We start from the raw sequence: 19,736 nt of genomic DNA, 5'->3' as shown, positions 1-19,736 counted from the left end.
GCATTGGCTGGTGCTACAGACTCTTGGGCCATTTAGACTTTTTTTGTGACACAAAAATACTCAAGGGAAATGGGTTGATGCTAGCAGAAAGTATTTTTTCTGCCTTCACTCAAGACTACTTCTACTTCAGAGAAAATGCTGCCAAATTACATTTCACCAATTACAGAAGGGATTGATTCTGGAAATCTGAGTTCATGCATTATATGTCTGATTGAGTCCAGAATGTTTTACATGCTCATTACAGATGGCTGTTGCTTGGGAGCCCATCCCTTACTCCAGTTTGGAATATCCAATCCCTAACAATGGAATCAAATATATACTCAAAGAAATAGGGTGGAATTGAGACAGTGATAAAGAGGGTTCAACTGTACTGAAATCTATCTGAAGAAAGACTGTGGACAAGAATATGGGAAGGACAGGCTGGAAAGTGAAGAGTCACCAGGTAAGAGCTTGTTTGGTGTTTACCCAGCAGTGCTGAAGATCTTGAAGGTACTGCACTCTGTGTGTTGTATCTGGGCCCTCTGCACTTTTGAGATCTTTAGTTTTTTTCTATAAGAAGAATAATGAGTTAATGTGGGATGAAGGGAGAATGTATTGATCTCTTCAGATCAAATGATTGGCTTCAGTTTCAAGCTAAACACTCTCCAAGTCCTTTGTCTTTTTTTTTTTTTTAAATAATGCTTAGTAAAGAAGGGAGTTCACCTTGAAGGGTAGCAGTACTGTGGTTATTGATTCATTGCCTAATCACTAAAGCTGATTTTTCTTATTTGTAGGTGAGATTCAAATTGACCAACAGTTGAGAGAAATTATCTGCTAGCTTTTTTCTAAACTATTAAGAGTATGCTCAACAACAACAAAATAATAGAATTAGACTTATTCTTATCCTACTCTTCTCCAGAGACTTGACAGGCTAAATAATTGGTCACTTTTGTATTCCATTGTGATTTATAATAGCAATATAGCTTCTGACTCAGAAAAGGCAGGTGTTGATTTATGACTTGGGAAAAAATGGTCAGAACATTGATGTGCCATCAATATGGGTAACAGATGGATCACTATAATCTTGAATAGGAATTTGGAAGTGTTTAATCGGATATGGAATACCAAGAAGTCTTTTATGATGACTAGAAGACAACAATGAGAAGAGAGAGGTTGTTAACTCTTGGTTCTAATGAATGATGCTGGATGAAACTTTTTCATATCTTGATCTTTTCATCAATACAATACAAATGTGAAGACTGTTTGACCTTTTGAGTAAGGCTTTTTGACAGGGCTAAACTCAAAATGTTCAAAAGACTTGATTCAAGAAAGATGGGCTCAGGGAGTTTGTGAATAGATCAAATTATTATTATTATTATTATTATTTGGTGCCAGGGATTGAACCCAGGGGAACTTAACTACTGAGCCACATCCCCAGCCATTTTTTTAAAAAAATTTATTTAGAGACAGGATCTTACTTAGTTACTTAGTGTCTCACTAAGTTGCTGAGGCTGGTTTTAAACTTGTGATCCTCTTGCCCCAGTTTCCTGAGCCACTGGGATTATAGGCATGTGCCACCCCACCCAGCAATATCAAATCATAAACAGTAGCAGTATGGTAGGTATAGTTCCCAAATTTTCTTCTATGAACAGTATTGATATTATAATTAGGAAAAATGATACATGCAATTTAGACAAGAAAATGGATTTAAGCCTCATCAATGAGCATCATTCTGTCTAGAAAAATCATGTGGGTGAGAAGAATCAGTAGCATAGAGTCAGATACATGGCATTCTTTGCTTTGTACAGCCATATGGACTCAGTCTTAGTCTGACTATCTTCCTATCCTGTTGCCCTTTCTTCTTTCCTTTCCTGTCCCCACACTCCTACTTTCATTTTGCTAGTGTAGTAAAGGCTGGGGACCGAATAATGGCTCCGAAAGATATCTAGATCCCAACTCCTGGAACCTGTGTATTAACTGAATAGGGCAAGAGATTGTCCAGATGTGATTGTTAAGGATCTTGAGATGGGGAATATTAACTTGGATTATCCAGGTGGGCTCTAAATGTAATTGTAATTATTCTTACAAGAAGAAGGCAATTGCTTGGCATGATGGTGCATTCCTGTGATCCCAGTGACTTGGGAGTTTGAGCAGGAGTATTATAAGTGCAAGGCCAACCTTAGCGACTTAGTGAGGGCCCAATCCTAAAATTAAAAAACAAAAGGGCTGGGATGTATCTCAGTGGCTAAGCACCTCTGGGTTCAATTCCCAGTTGAAAAGAACAAAAGGTAAAGAGAGATTTGACTATAAAAGGAGATAATGTGAAGACTGAAGATGCTAGTCTGTTGTTTTTGAAGATAGATGAAGGAGCATAAGCCAAGGAATGCAATGATTGTAGCTCTAGAAGCTGGAAAAAGCAAAAGGCATAAATTCTTTTCTAGAGCCTCTGGAGGGAGTGTGCCCATCCCCCTAGCTCCTTAATTTCAGCTCAGTGAAATTGATTTTGGATTCCCAGCCTCTAGAACCCAAAGTAGAAGAGAATAAACAGATATTGCTATAAGCCACGAAGTTTGTCACAACAGGCATTTGAAACTAATACTGTCATGTCCATGTCCACAGGTTTCATATCCACCACAGATTAAAAATATTCAAAGAAAAAAAATCACATTTTAACTGAACATATATGAACTTTTTCCTTGTCATCATTCCCTAAACAATCTAGTAAAACAACTGTTAACTTTGTGTTAGATATTATAAGTAATCTAGAGACAGTTTAAAGTATGCAGAAGGATGTATGTAGGTGACATGCAAATATCATACTATTTTGTAGGAGAAACCTGATAACTTGTGGATTTTGGTGTTTGTGGAGGGTCCTGGAACCAATATGCTAAGGATACCAAAAGACAACTAACTGTACATTGGTCATATCCTGAGTGAGCAATGGGCTCTAGGAGTCAGCAACTTCCCTGGGCCCTACACTGCAATGGGAGTACCCATCGTGCTTGCAGGCCCTTCTCTTACTAGTAAAGATCAATCTTCATGGCTTAACAGTTGTACTAAAAGGCTTCTAACCACCTAAGAAGAAATGAGATAGCTGAAAGAGACTAACAACCCTACCGGCACTGTAGGCTGGACACCTGTCATCTCCTGCCTCTCTTCTGTGCACCAATGTCGGTCTTGGCCCAGCTTCTCTGTGTCAGGTTCGGGGAGTAATGTGAGGTGGTCTGATCTGCTCTGAAGGCTGGCAACATGGAGAGATTGCCAGAGCTGGCACAGCCTTCTCTAGGAGACCCTCTCAGGCTAAGTTTGCCATAAAATTTGTGATGGTTCTCTGTCTGTTCAAGACATTATAACTGATTCCAGTGTTCCCCAGTAAGGTGGACCTCTGTCTATGAATGCCTCTCACTACAGAACCCCAGTGGCTACTGTCAGATGAGGACCTTGGCTCAGAAGGTTTCCCATCAAACTCCTGGGGTTGTGCTCTCTCTGAGAACACATATGACATCTCTAGGCAGACCATATTCCCCCACCAGACTGTGGGCTGAAGCGACCTGATTAGATAAAAAAGAGTGCCTTTAGAATCTCTTATATGAATCATGAATAGCATCCCTGGAAAAAATCTCAATTATGAGAAACCTCAAACTGTGAGGACTAATTAGGTGTGGGCGTTAATTGTTCTGAACTCATCAGAGAAAGAGGTATTACAGAAATAAAGATTTTTTTAGCTGTTTTTTCTTTTGAAGCCGTGAACAAGTACTTTAACATATGTTATCTCTGTTGGTATTTTTACGTGTGGGAAATCAAGCAGTATTGGGCGCCACTGTTTTTAGTATCCCTCTAATACTTCCTGAGTCACATTAAGCCAAACTAGACTTTGGTTTCCACTTTAGGTTTCCACCACCCTGCCTCTGCTTCTAGGTGATGTCAAGCTCAGCATCGCATCTCCTCATCAGTTGTGTCACTACCTTGTTGGCATTCGAGGCAATGAGAGATTGTTACTTCTAACAGGTCCCCAGCAGCCTAGGAAAAGAACTCTTTGGTTTCCCTGGTTGAGCTTAGTTATGCCTTCTTCTTGGTCATTACAGAGAAACTTGAACTTGGCAAAAGTAAATTTGTTTCATTCTAAAGGAAGACACATTTATGACCTTGATTTTTAGCGCATGGGCTAGCCCAGAGGGGATAGTTTCGTGTCTTGGTGAATTCAAGAATAGGAGAGCTGGCTTAATTAAAACTCTTATCTATCTTCACATTTTCATGCATTTCTTTTGTACATAGTATTTTGTTAAATTTCTTTTTTTGTTGGTTCTTTTTAGTTTTAAATGATAATAGACATAATTATAAAATCATGGAATAAAATTTGTTATAATTCAGTCCCTAATATTCTCCTTTCCCTCCCTTCCTCCCACCCCCTATATCCTTCTCTATTCTCTACTGATATTTTTGCCATTTACTTATAGTTTTCTCTTAATTAGTGTCTTGTGGATGTACATGATGGTGAGATTCACTGTGGTATATTCATATATGTGCATAAGAAAGTTAGGTCAGATTAATTCCACTGACTTTCCCTATCCCATTCCACCTTCCTTCCTTCCTTCCTTCCTTTTTGTCTATTCCATTGATCTTTCTTCAGTTCTTTTTTTTTTAATCCATCCACCTGACTTATTTTGGATTAGCTTCTGCATATCAGAGAAAACATTTGACCTTTGACTTTTGGGACTGGCTTATTTCACTGAGCATGATAGTTTCCAGTTCTACTTATTTACCAGCAAATGCCATAAGTCATTCTTTATGGCTGAGTAATACTCCATTGTGTATATATGTCACATTTTCTTTATCCATTCATTTGTTGAGGGGCACAACATTTTAAACATAAATGTATTTTGTTTGAATTATGAGATGAAATGTTAAATGGGAGGATCTTTATAAATTTGGAAATTTATTCATTGCAAGTAGTATATGCCTAAAGGTCACCAAATGTGTCGATTTTTTTTTTTAGAATACAACTTTTCTCAGCGCCTACTATTTGCACCCTCATAGCACTATTTCAGAAAACTATTTGAGTAATTCTGGAAACTGTAGTCATCAGATAATTAAAGCTGTCTTCAGAAAAGAGAAGCTGACATACAAGTAAGAAAAAAAAGTTTTTTGACAGGTTGAGTTTTCTTTTATTACCATTCTGAAAGACCTAAGTTTTAACTTGATAGGAATTGTGAACCCACATAGTTCTGGGAATGATGCACTAAACGGGATGATTATGGGTATACTAGAAATTGCCGCAGTCCGGCTGGGCAAAATAACTGGGAGGTGACAAGCAACTTGAAGGTTGAAGCGGGAACTGCTTTATTGTGGGGAAACTCAGCGGAAACTCAGCGGGAACTGAGCCGGAACTCAAGATAGCGGGCACCCAAGGTAGCAGGAGCCGCTTTATTGCGGAACAGCAGAGGTATGTATACCTAACTGATTACACACAGCTTGACTCAATTAGCATCATCCAGATACGGCAATCAGCCAATAAGGAATCCCCATCATCTTAATGGCTCGGTGGCGTTGCCTCACAAACCACTCCTCCTGGCAAACTGCCAGGTGCCATCTTGACTTGATTTGCGGTCCCCAACAAGAAATATTCTGTGTATTTGTAGATACAAAATATCTGTGTATCCTGTAAGTTGCTAGATGGAAGCAGCTGACTTTTTAATTTTTTTTTTTCTAGCAAGAAAGGGAATCATTGAACTCTGACACTTAACACAAGTAATGAAAGCAGATTTTTTGACCCCAAATCTCAGGTAAAGGGCCCATTGCTATAACATCTTTTTCTACTTATTTTGTATTTAATAATTGCAGACAATTACCTAGTCCTTTTAATTCCTGAATATTTAAAATGTTGATGTTGCGAGGGGATCTCATGAAAATAGAAGGGCAAGGAAGGGGCCCATGGGGAGAGAGGAGCAAAGGGAAATGAGAATTATTGGGCAATGAAAGTGACCAAATTACATTGTTATATTGTGTGCATGTACAAATATGTAAGGACAAGTTCCACTGTTTTATATAATTATGATTCACCAACAAAATAAGTAAAAAATAAAATGATGATATTAATGATATACTCTCTTCCTCTTTGATAAAATACTGGTGTGCATGACATAAATTATAGATTTATTTGCTTAATTTTTCCTGTAGCCTTTTACAGTAAGAATCTGGTCAATAGATACTGCTATGGCCAGTGTGTGCTAGCTATTAAAGAGAGGAAAAGGATTACACTTTTATATTCTCCTAAACATAAATGCCACTTCTAAACAGTTGCTGAAGTTCATTATTCATTTCCAAGAAGGCATGAGCCATAGAAACTGAATCCCCATGACAGAGCTGTTCTGTAGCAATGAGATTCTGTGTAATTGAAGGCTTGCTTGTTCTCAAAATTTAAACAAAATATTATTGGAACTCTCATTCATTGCTGGTAAGAAAGCAAAATGGGTTAGCTACTTTGGGAGGGAGGCAAGCACTCTACCAACTGAGCTATATCCTCAGCCCCTGGTTTAGTTATTTTGGAAGACATTTTAGCAGCTTCTTACAAAGATGAACATAGTCTTACCATATGATCTGGCACTAATGCTCCTAGGTATTTGCCCGAATGAGTAGGAAACATCCATACAAAACCTTTGTCTGCATACTTAACACATTTTTATTTATAATCTCCATAAAACTAGGCAAAACAACAGGTGAATGGATAAATAAATTAATATCTTTATACAATGGAAAATTATTCCATGCTGAAAGAAAATGAATTACTGAGCCACACATAGACATGAGGAAAACTTAAATGTGTATTGCCAAGTGAAAGAAGTAATTCTGAAAAGTCTACATGCTGTATGATTCCAACTTTTGACATGCTGGAAAGGCAAAGCTACACAAATAAAATGGTTAAAAGATGGGTAGTTTCCATGGATTCAAAGGGACAGGGAAGGAATGAATATGTGCAAGAGATGTGAGGATGGAAAATTATTTTATATGATAATCAAATTGTGAACATTATGCATTTGTTGAGACCCATATAACTTTACAGAATAAGAAGTAAAACTTAATGTATGTAAATTGAAGAAAAATCATTTAGGAGATTCAGGGGATGCCAGCACAGAATGAGAACAAGAGAAAGTGATAAGAGCATCTAAATGGATTATAAATGTTTGAAATAACTTCGCCCAATTTGGGAGAGGAAAAAAGTACAGTTCTAAGTAACTTTGGAAATGAGAGGCAGCTATAAGCCGAAAGCAAAGGGAGTATATATAAGCCCTGCACTCTAGTTGATAAAGCTGTCTCACGAGAGTACTGGTTAACCATTCGATACTGCTATACTTGTACATAGGAATTGAACAGTTAAGTGTCTTCTGTGCAGAATTTTAAATAATTTATGTAGGTACTTTGCTGTAAAGGATAGGGAACATTACACCCCACATCGAAGTATGGATCATGTACAGTGACTTCTCTTCAAAGTACAGTGTCAAAAGGGGTGGGGACAAAGAATAACTTTGTAGTGGAGAAACCTGACAAAAGCTACTTCAGCCAGATGATGAAGGTCAACATCTATGGACCCTTGTCATGTCATGATGAGAATGGCACTTTACCTCTGTGACACTTCTCCCCAAAAGCCTGCTCCTGAGAAAAATATCAAACAGATAATGAACAGTCCTACAATGGACCTGATAAGTACTCCTCAAAACTGTAGAGGACATCAGAAACAAGGAGAGTTTGAGAAAGTCACAGCCAAGAGGGCCTAAAGATACATGAACACTAAATACAGCATCCTAGAAAGGACCCTGGAACAGAAAAAGGACAATTAGTGAAAACTAAGGGAATTTGAAAAAATGATACTTTAGTTAATAATAATATAACAACATTTGTTCATTACTTGCAACAAATGTATCATATCAATATAACATATTAATAATATGGGAAATAATACCCATATGGGAACTCCTGGTATGATCTTCTTGAATTTTCTGTAAATCTAAAATCATTTTAATATTAAAGTTTATTTTTGAAACATCTGTTATCTAACAAAACATATTTTAGTTTAGTTAGAGTTGTAGTCTATAAACAACTGGCAGGGATTTTCTACTTGGTAAACAAACTGAATATTGCATATGTAAAATGGTATTTTAGGGGACAAGTAAAAGGGTTTTGTGTCCACCATTTGTGTGTGTCTGTGTGTGTGTGTGTGTGGGGGGGTGTGGATTATAGGTTTAGTCTATTTTTGAAGCAATCAAATAGAAGTCTATGAAGACTCATACACTTTTCCAGCTAGTCTGAAAATCCCAAACCTAAGCCTTAGGAAGTTGCTCCTGCTTTATTCAGGACTGAGCTTTTACTTATACAAGTGTGCTTCTAATTGGCATCATTGGATTTACAACTATATATTTCACAACTATAATAAAAAATGGTGAGGGTTTGATACTTATATTGTTATCTGAAAACTCCCATTATGAAGACTTTCTCTGTGTTGAAATCTTAGAACACCATCAAACCGCTACTTTTTATATGCAGAACTATATAATGTAGTCAGGTTATAGGGGAGCTTTGCAAATAGCTGAGGAACATATATAGTAACAGCTCTATATTGCCAGAAAAATGCACTGAATCTGCTCTAGACATTTTAGTCTTTCTATTTTTTTCTATATTGTCTTGACTATACATCTCTTGATCAAGGCAATGCTATTGTCTTGTGAAAAATACAATGATGGGATTGGATTGTCAGCAGCTGCTGGCCAGTTTCCTGGCCGTTCAGGGATGACAATCATCGATGGGCAAAAGATTACAATACTAAAATTGCCATATTCAAGTTGTATAGATTTATTTAAATATTGAAAGACAGGACATTTAGGATGTCATATTAAATGGCAGAGAACACCTGATGTGGAAAACATGAAAATACTGAAGATGACATGGCAAAACATTCAGGTGATTTCTTAAATGATAATCATTATAAAATTGAGAACACTAAGGTCACATGAAAGTTTTTGAGTAAGATCTTATACTATGTTACAAATTCGAAATTTATAATGGTTTGACAAAAAGTCATGCCCAGTCAGACTGTTATAACACGTGCAGTGGAACAAATTAAACTTCTCTCCTGCCCCCCGTATTTAGGGGAAATCAAGTCATTAGAATTTAAGCATGGCACAATTTATGGTAAGCTAATGTAGGATGAATTGTCATATAACAGGACAAGAAGGATCCAATATTCTCTTCATAATAAGATTGTGATATTTATTTATGTGAAATAAGATCAAAATTATGCCATAAATTTATCATGTGCATTTGAGGGTAAAAATTAATTCTGTGGTTATAAAATATGTTTAATAGTTTGGATCTTTGAAGAGCAAATGAGCTAGAACCTGGAGTAGAAGATGCCTTCTGCCTCTCAGTGCTCTCTCCCAGCCCAGAACCAGCAAAATCTGCCTTTGCCTTCTGCACAGTGAGGTAAGTGGAACCAACAGAAACACTCTGGCATGACACACTTGGGCTTATGGAGGCTGCAAGACTTTGAGGGAAACGGTGGTGACTGAGACTTGCCTATTCTTCTGGGGACTTGTGGTAGATACTAGGGGAGAAGCTGGGTTGTGATTGTATATTACAGAGACCCTGGAGGTAGACAGGGTTAAAGGAAGAGGGCTATGGGAAGAGGAGGGATGGGGGGTGGTGATGGTGGTGGTAGATTAGGACTGAGTTACTCTTCCAAAACCCCACCCCACCAGGCTTATCTGTGAGGCTGATCTGTGAGGTCTTCTCCCTTGTGTGGAGGGAGGAAGGAGTTACAATAGGAGAACGGTTCCCACTCAACTATATCTCTGGTTTTCAACAAGTGGCTGTAGTTACATCCCTATTGTGGGGTACTAGACTGCGAAGGCATCTCTATCTGCAGATGACAACCCAGTCAAGGAGTGTTTAAAGAAAGGCTAATGTCCCTGACACTACTGTCCTTGGAGCATGGTTAACACACTGCTTATGAGGGGGCCACCTCAAGGGAGAGGGCAGAGTAAGGAGCTGCTTTTCAGAGAAATGCAATCCACAGCATTCCTGCCATAGCAGTGGCATGAATGAGGACATGGGGCGTGGGGGTGGGGAGAAGCAGCCATTTTGATCAAGGGTTTTGTTTGGGTTTTTTTTTGAGGCAGGGGACTTTTGATGATGCTGTTTTAATGCAGCTCTTTGGAAGCATAAGATCAAAATGGCTGAGTCAAATGTAAATTTTTTTTTTTTGTCTTTTATTACACCGTAATGTGCACAGTAGTTGCCTCTCACCCTCATGCTGAAGCTATGCCCAAATCTTAGCAGGGGATTTGTGTGGGGTGGGAAAAAATATTTTTTTCTTAAGGCAAATGATGGATATTTGATTCCATCCTGGTACTTTTCCTTTCTTCACTGACTCCTCCAAAGAGACTGTGGTGCTAAAGGAGCCACAGAGCTCCTTTGAACAGTTTCCCTAAGAAAGTTCCAAGGAACAGATTACAAACATCAATATAGAACTAATAAAGATTGTGTAACTTTGTTAGGAACTAAGCTGCAGCAACATTTATGCCAGGAGGACTGCAAGGGCGCTGTATAGCTTAAATCCTGGGCCCAGTTTACAAGATAATGCCTAAGGCCTCCTTCGTGGTCAAGCATGGCATAAAAAGCATGACTTAACTTATGGGGAAATGAGTCCTATGTTGCTCAATTACTATTCTTCAGCCAAGTTTTTTTGTTTGTTTTTAAATCAGATATAGTTACTGCCTAGTTTTAGCAAGTAACATATATTAATCCTAGGCAAGATTAGTTGAAGGCCTCACAATAGGATCCATAACAGAATTAAGAAGTGTTTCTTTCTAACTTTTGCTGTCCCTGGATATTAGAACATGTGGTTGAGACAAACACCAGAGAAGCTTTTCCACGGCTCCATTTTTTTTGCATTCCTAGTGACACAGTGAATACTTTCTGTACCCGATTATTCTCCCCCATGTCAAATACCCTAGTGTTAGAGTCTGTAAACAAGTCAGGATGGCACATGGCATTTTGCCAGAGAAATTTTAGAGTCTCTAAACAAGTCTGGATGGCGCCTGGCATTTTGCCAGAGGGAGTGGTTTGTGAAGTAACGCCAGAGCCATTAAGTGTGGAGATTCTTTATTGGTTGACTGCTGTAGCGAGTTTATGTTAATTAGATAAGCTATGTGGAATGTATAAATACCTCTGTTGTCCTACAATAAATGGCTCCCACTCCAGCTGTATCAATCTACACAAGTTGCTTGTCACCCCCCCCACCCCCATTATTTTGCTGCAGCCGGACTGCGGCACCCTAGGTCATGTGCCTTCTGCTAAGACTCATCAGGAAAGGGATACAGAATGTTAGGCAGCTAAAAATACTGACAACCCCCTCCCCACTACAGTCCACTCTATTGGCTGCCCATCATCAAAGCACACCTTATTTCACATATTTAATTTCTGAAAGAAAGAAGGAAAGAAAAGCAAACAAGCAAACAAGAACAACAAAACCCACACAAAACATCCCTTTTTATATAATGCAACCCTTTCTTCATGTACTTGAAAGTGTATGTGTCCTTTCCCAAATGTAGACAGGTTAAGTTTCATCAGTTGCTGATACATTTTCAAATCCAGCTCCATTTAGCTTGGCAAACCTCTCATGGGTATTCTGTAATTTATGTTATATAATGTGAAATTAACCACCATCAATGTGTTATATAAAATCGTGATCCCATTGCCTCTTCCCCTTTGCAAATAGAGCTCCTTGACCAGAAGCAATAGGCTACGTGATGCCATAATGGTGAATCAGCCTTTCAGTGAGTTCATGGAGGACTTCTGGCAGCCATATCACAGGAAAAGGCTGAAAATCTAGATCCAGAATAAGTGTCAGCTACCTATATTTTTCAATTTCTATCTCTTTCATGAAGGAGGAGATTCAGTGTTATCAGTCTGCTATCAGATTTATGTTAGGCTTTTGGGGGACACTGGCATCACTTACCATCTTTTTGTACTTCTATCTGAGATTTAAATTCCCAGGAGACAGAGGATGTCTGATTTACCTAGGTTTGACTCTATGCCTAACCACTGGCCAGGGATGAAGATTTAAGGGGGATCATGATTGACAGAAACAAAAATTATAATTAAACAAATTAAAGGATAGGGATGCTTGACAGGCAAAAAGGACAGATATTATGTATGTTCCACCCTTTGAGGCTTACTTTTTCTCCCTCAATATCACACACTGATTTTCATGCATTTAAGGCTTTTAAATGTCTCATCCTAATATAAAGAAACCCATCTGTTGTACTACCAAGTACACATTAGTTATTGTATCCAGCTCCTAGTTCAGGCTCTCTGGGTAGAGTCCAGCCCTCTTCCAGTTCCACTGTGATGCTGCATTGATACTCTGAAACCTGAAACTGGTTGCTTTATTTTTAGAACTTCATTTGTGTAGGAAAGTCACTGATTGATATATCTTACTCAGATTCATTCCTTTTCACTGAGATTGATCAATTTTTCTGTGAAAAAATATTTCAATTTTTCCATTTTTGGCCATTGCAAAGAATATAGCTGTAAACATTCTTGTGTGCATCTCGGTGCACACATGCAAGCTTCTCTAGGGGATATCCCTAGGAGAAGTATAACTGAGTCCAATTTGTGGCATTTTTAACTTGTTCTATCATTAACTTTCTTTCTGTCTTATTGTTCCATCAACTGGGTGTGAGAATTTTATTCGCTGGTTTCCTCAATAACCCTTGTTAATATTAGATTTTTAACATTTTTGCTTATCTGATTTTTGTAATATGGAACAACATTGTGGTTCTTATTTTCCTCTCTCTGATGTCACCTATGGTAGATTATTATTATGAAGCCTGTTTTACAGATGGGGAATCTAAGGCTTAAAAAAATTTTTGTTCATGGTCTTTCTGTCAGTAGGATGCTGAAAATCAAAAGCAATCCAGGAGCAATCTATCTCCAAATGCAAACCATTTATTATCTTTTCCCTAAATATTAGCATACAGTTCACTGTTAGTCCAGTATGTGTTGTATAGTGCAGAATCAGAGAAGATATTTGTATTTTTCTCTCCACAATGTATTTCCAATAGTCTTTTCTTTGTAAGTTTTGTCTGAATTTTTCATTCATGTTTTCTATCCTTTTCAATTTCCTTCCTTCCATTTTCTCTGTTTTTTCTTTTGTTTTCCTTCTATCCCTATATTTTAAAAGCATGATTTTTTTTTAAAAAAAGCTGAATTATCTTGAATAGCTTTGCACAGGATTGAGAAAATGAAGTGAATAGGCACAATAAATTTTGAAATATTAACCAATTTTCCTTTACATTCTATATGAAGACATTTCAAACCCACTATCAAGGTTGAAATGGAAAGAAACAAAACTGAATTCATTTTCCTGTGCATAATTTGAAAATGACTGTTAGCAAAAGTTCTCTCTGGAGCAGCTGCTTCTGATACACACCACTTGTCTCTTTTAATTAGAACAAAATTTAAGCTTCCTTAGGAACTGAAATTCTGCAGCAAGTTTATAATTAACAATAAAATGTTGAATGGATAGTTACCCCACCATTCACTCCTGCATTCATTTCTCCATTAAATTTCGTTGGCAGTTTCTATTCTTAGCTCAAGGAATTACCACCTAAACATGTAGTATGAGAAATATGGTTGCAAAGCAAAATCACAAGCTCTGGGTCCTCTAAACCTTACAGTTGAAGAGCAGTGAAGCAAGTTCATCACAAGCACCAAGTTCAGCCAATTCCTAGGCCTCAGGGTTTGTTCAAAACCAATATACAAAACCTTAACCTTACATCAATATTTTTATACAGAACATTAAAGCTGGTCTTTACAGTGTTGCTCTTTTTCTTACCTGAACATTCCTCTTTCCTCTGGGTCCAGGCAGCCTCTCTGTGTCCTTGGAACATTTTGCTTTTGGTTTATGATCGCTACCATGATAGAATGAAAGATCTGTGATAATAGGGCCCTTGACCTGTTTATCTTTGCCTCCTCACAGAAATTGACACCTTGGTTGGCACATAGTTGGTGCACAATATATGATTATAAAATTAAGCCAAACTAAATTCAGTTAAGGTAACAAACATACGCTGTCTAATTCTGACCATGTCTGCAAAGAACTAGCACTGAGCCATGATGAACTGGTTTGATCATAGCAGATCCCATAATCTTCAGAGCCCCAATTGTGGAATAAGACACTCAGTAGAAAATTCAGTTTCTTAGGTGGAACATTGGAAGTGAGGTGTGGTATAGATCTGGTAGAGAGCCAATAAAAGCAGTGCTGTCTCCTCAAGTACACCTGACCAAGTGGAGATGATGCTTTATCTTTGGAGAGAAACATTCAATCATGTACAAAATTTACTCTTAAAGACTTGTGAAGGGTTATTGTGGATGAAGGGGATTGAAAAAAAATCCTTCCAAAGTTCAATTAGAAGAAAAAAACATGTAATAATTTGAAGAACACTTTTTGAAAAAATAGTAAAGAATGAAGACTTTAATATCCGGGCAAGATATTAACATGTAATTTATAGTTGATAAAACCTGGAGGCACTGGTTGAGGGATAGGTCAACTTGTTTATCTATTCACATATCCATAGACATTTGGATTGTTTCCAGGTTTTGGCTATGACAAACAGAGCTTTTATGAACATTCTTGTACAATTCTTTCTGGGTTCTTCAAATTATTGCATGTTTTTTTTTTTCCCCAATTTAACCTTGGAAGGATTTTTTTTTTTCAATTCCCTTCATCCCAATAACCCTCACAAGTCTTTACGAGTAAATTTTGTACATGATTGAATGACAAAAAAACTGAATAAATACCTAGGAGTGGAATCGCTGGGTCTTATTTAAGAGTAGGTTTAACCACATAAGTGATTGTTAGTAATACTGTTTTCCAAAGTGGCTACATAATTTTGCATTTCCATTAGCAATGAATGGAATTTTAGTTGCTCCACATCCTTCCCAATATTTGGCATATTCAATATTTATTAATTTGCTGTTTTTGTGATAGTATAGTGATTAACAATATAGTTTTAATTTGTATTTGCCTGATGACTTAGAAAAGCACTCATTTTAAATTTTGATCAAGTTAATGGAATGAACTTTTCCTTTAATGATTCCTATGTAAGAATTTCTGCTTTTATTGAAGTGTAAAAGTTTTCCTTAATGTTTTCATGCAGAAATTTTATAAATTTTGCTTTATGTTTTGGTCTTCTCTCGTCTATGCACTCAAAGCTATAAATTTCCCTTTAAGTTCTGATGTGTATTTCTATGATGGGAAGTCAATAGATAATGTTTAAAATTTAACAACTGAAATAGTATAATGTAAACATGTTCTTTAGAAATTGAAGATAAGGCTGGGGATATAGGTCAGTAGGTAGAGTGTTTGCCTTGCATGCACAAGGCCCTGGTTCAATCCCCAGCAACACACACACACACACACACACACACACACACATCAAACAAACAAACAAACAAAACCAATGAGGATAAACACTTGTGCTAGTCTTGGTGCATTTGCCTTGGCTCTGTCATTCATTGTTCACTTGTTCTGATTGTCTAATAAAAAAGGGAGCTGTCTGCTGCTACCTACTGAATTCTCCAAGGTGCCGTGTTGTTGTAGAAAGCTGGTTTGGTCAATGAGAAGCATTGTCAGGAAACCAAATGGCAAAAGGAAGAGAAAACACATCATATTTTTCTCCCCTTCTTTTATGCTTCACTATTATCCTGAGAACTCCCTTTGCTTCTCTCCTACTCTGGGTCTCCCCTTTCCTTCACCTATTTTCTTATTCTTTGATAAAGCATAACTTAAAGTAATTTATTATTACCCATGATGGACTGTTTGGGCAAAGAATTTGAGGTTGAAAATATTTTTTCCCCAGTATTCTGAGGATATTGATCTCTTTTTTTTCTAGTTTCCATTGTTACTTTGGGATGTGCAATGCTTCTCTTATATGAACCTTTTTTCCCTCCCCTCCTCTCCCCCAAAAGTTTTGGATCTTGTCTTCCTCAGTGTGCTAAAATCTGACCATAACATACCTTGGTGAGAGTCATCTTAATTCACTGTGCTGTACAACCTGTGGACCTTTTCACTTTGAAACTCACGCCCTTCAGATCTGTCTTATTTATTTTTTCTTTTTTTGTGGTGCTGGGGATTGAATCCAGGGATTTCTAGCATACTAAGCAGATTTTCTTTTTTAAATGTGCTTTGTTTCTTTGAAGACATGCTTTTATTCATTTATCCTATTTTCTCTTCCAGAAACTCTTATTAATAGGATTGAATGCTGCACTTCCTTTTTCTTTTCTTTTTTTTTTCCTACCAGCATTTTCCATCTCTTTGTCTTTTAATCTGTCTTTCTAGGAAATTTTCTTGATTTTATCTTCTAATTTTTAAATTTAATTTTAAAAGTATGTATTAATATTTTAATTTCAGAGAGCTTCTTTTGTTTTTGGCTTGTTCCTCTGTTTTTATGGATGTAATACTTTCTATTATCTCATTGATTTTATTTCCTTAATCTTATGCCTTTAATTTATTTTTCTTGTATTTACACCAATGAGGTCTTCAAATACCATGTTTAATTATTATTATTTTTATTTGTAAAATATATACATATTTTGAAATATATATGTAAATATATTTAAAAATATGTATATATTGTGGAGTGGATAAATAAAGCTAATGAACACATATTGCCTTATATAATCACACTTTCTTGTAGTGAGAATACTTTAAATCTACTCTCTTAGCAATTTTCAAGTACACAATACATTGTTTGTTATTGACAATCCACCATGTTGCATGGTACACCTCTTGTAGTAATTTTCCTATCTAACTAAAAATTTGTATCCTTTGCTTTACATATCCCCAATCTCAGCTGCCATCTCCAGTCACCTCCCAGCCCTACTATTAACCACTGGTAATTGATTAATATTTCTTTAGATTCCAAATAAAAATGTGATTATGTGGTATTTGTCTTCTGGCTTTTTTTGCTTAGCATAATGTCCTCTAGTTTCAACCATTTTGTTGCAAATGACACTTTTTTCTTTTAAAAGTTAAATAGCATTCCACTGTGTATATATAATAAACTTTCTTTATCCATTCAACCATTGCTAGACATCTAGGTGATTTCACGTCCTGGCTGTTATGAACACATTGCAATGAACATGGGAGGGCAGAGGTCTCTTCAGCACACAGATTGCATTTCCTCTGGATGTGTATCAAGTAGTGGGATTGCTGGATCATATATTAGTTTGGTTTTTCATTTTTTGAGCCTTCTGTACTGGATTTAGGGCGGTTCCAGGTTTAAGGTGTACCCTGCTGGGAATAGGGCGTATCCTGCTGCCTCAGGCGCGCCCACTCCTTGAGTTCTCCTTGAGCTCTCCTGGGATTGAGAGAGTATTTGGGATTTGCAAATCAAAACTACACTGAGATTTCATCTCAGTATTTTTGGCAATTATTAAGAATACAATTAACTATAAATGTTGGTGAGGATGTGGGAAAAAAGGTACACTTAAACATTGTTGGTGGGACTGAAAATTGGTGAAACCACTCTGGAGAGCAGTATGAAGATTTCTCAGAAAACTTGGAATGGAACAACCATTTGATCCAGTTATCCCACTCCTTGGTATATACTCAAAGGAATTAAAACAGGATACTATAGTGACACAGCCATATCAATATTTATAGCAGCTCAATTCACAATAGCTAAGCTATGAAACAAACCATGTGCCCTTCAACAGATCAATGAATAAAGAAAGTGTGATACATATATACATACATATGCACACACAATGGAGTGTTACTCAGCCATAAATAGAATAGTTTTTTATAACATTTGCCAGCAAATGGATGAATCTGGAGACTATCATGGTAGGTGAAATAAGCCAATCCCAAAAACCAAAGGTAAAATGTTTTCTCTGGTATGTGGAAGCTAACCTAAATAAGGGAAATGGGTGGGGGAAGAATAGAAGTGCAATAGATTAGGCAATGGGGAATGTGGGAAGGGATGGGGGATAGGCAAAGGAATGACTGTGTAATGAATCTGACAATTTCCCCATGTACATATAGGAAAAAACACAGTGAATTCCACCATTGTGTACATTTATAAGAATGAAACCCTAACTAGAATAAGATATATTCCATTCTTGTACATTTATATCAAAATGGATCTTGCTGTCATGTATAACTAAAAAGAAACAATAAACAAAAATATAAAAAATAATACAAATAACAGTAAGTGTTGATGAGGATGTGGGGAAAAGGGTACACTCATATATTGTAGGTAGGAATGCAAATTGGTGCACCCACTCTGGAAAACGTTATGAAGATTCCTCCAAGAACTAGGAATAGAACCATCATTTGACCCAGTTATCCCACTCCTTGGTATATATCCAAAGGATTTTTAAATCAGCACACTAGAGTGACACAGCCACATCAATGTTTATAGCAGCACAATTCACCATAACTAAGATATGGAGCCAAAATAGGTGCCATTTAACAGATGAATGGATAAAGAAAATGTGGCATTTATACGCAATGGAGTATTCCTCAGCCATAAAGAAGAATGACTTTATGACATTTACCAGCAAATGGACAGATCTGGAGACTATCATGCTAAGTGATGTAAGCCAATCCCATAAGATCAAAGGTTAATGTTTCCTCTGATAATGTGGATAATGACCCCCAATGAGGTGGGAGGGGGTGAATAGAAGTTCAGTGTAGTAGAAAAAGAGGGTTGAAGGAAAGGGAGGGTGCCGCAGTCTGGCTGGGCACAATCAGGAGCCACTTGTCAAAAGAAACTAACTTTATTTTTAGAACCACACACGCCAAACAAAACAGCCTCTCAGGAAAAACCCTCAGAGCCTCAACTGCCACCACCGGCTTTCCACAAGCCTCTCTCTCCCCCACAAGCTTCTCTCCACCTCCCACAATCCTCCTGCTCTTGAGGCCGATTGGCTGGGTCACGTGGGCGGAGCCAAAAAAGTCCCCCAATGAGCAGCTCCGTGGTCTGAAAGGGCAGGGAAACAGCCCAATGAGCATCACCGCAGAGGAGCCAATCAGCTAGATGTTGCTGGGGCCTCTGTGAGCCAATCATCAGCTGGCAGCTGGAAGTTTGCTGGGGCCCCTTCGGCTGTGGCTCTCAACATCTCCCCCTCTCTGTTTAAACAAAAAGCATGTGGCTTAGGGACCGTGCCTGCCTTAGGTTGTCCAATAGTACATATGGTCCTTACCCGTTAGGTTGGTACCATTGCAATTGGATCTTACCCGTCATTGACTACCGGTCCAATATACAGCCACACCTGTGGAGAGGTCTTTGTACCAGCGGTGGGGGTGAGGTTCTTTGCCTCACCTCTGTTGGCCCCCAAATTTTAGCTTGACAATCATGACAAGCATAAGGGAGGAAGATACACCAAGCCAATTGACGGCTCCTTTTGGAAAAATTGTACCACCAATGACATCATCAGCAAAAATACCCCAACACTACCACAAGTCGCTGCACCAACAGATAGTTCACAATGCATACAGGTGAGTTCACAATGTCCAGGCGCAAGTTCTGCAAGCAGTTCAGTGATGGCTATTGTAGAAGCTGTAGATTGGTTTTATCTTTGACTTCACCAGCACTGGGATGAAGATAGGAATTCTGGCAATAATGGCTAAAGAAAAAATTATGTAACATTACAGAAGGCACTAAAAGAAAACAATTTTCTTAACAATTTACATT

At 37.6% G+C, this 19,736-nt stretch overlaps 1 long non-coding RNA gene across 1 annotated transcript in view; it reads left to right on the top strand.

Annotated features, from left to right (window-relative positions):
• The first annotated feature begins 248 nt into the window (after positions 1-248).
• Positions 249-19,736, top strand: part of LOC125615802 — a 37,030-nt gene continuing 17,542 nt past the window's right edge. The window contains exons 1-2 of the long non-coding RNA XR_007346392.1: positions 249-442; positions 9,337-9,453. This is a non-coding gene — a long non-coding RNA (uncharacterized LOC125615802). The remainder of the gene's footprint in view (positions 443-9,336; positions 9,454-19,736) is intronic.

The sequence above is a fragment of the Marmota marmota genome, unplaced genomic scaffold (genome assembly GCF_001458135.2).
Source record: "Marmota marmota marmota unplaced genomic scaffold, marMar, whole genome shotgun sequence".
Taxonomy (NCBI): domain Eukaryota; kingdom Metazoa; phylum Chordata; class Mammalia; order Rodentia; family Sciuridae; genus Marmota; species Marmota marmota.
Note: the sequence above shows the minus strand (reverse complement) of the source record. Positions and strands in the feature narration are given on the sequence as shown.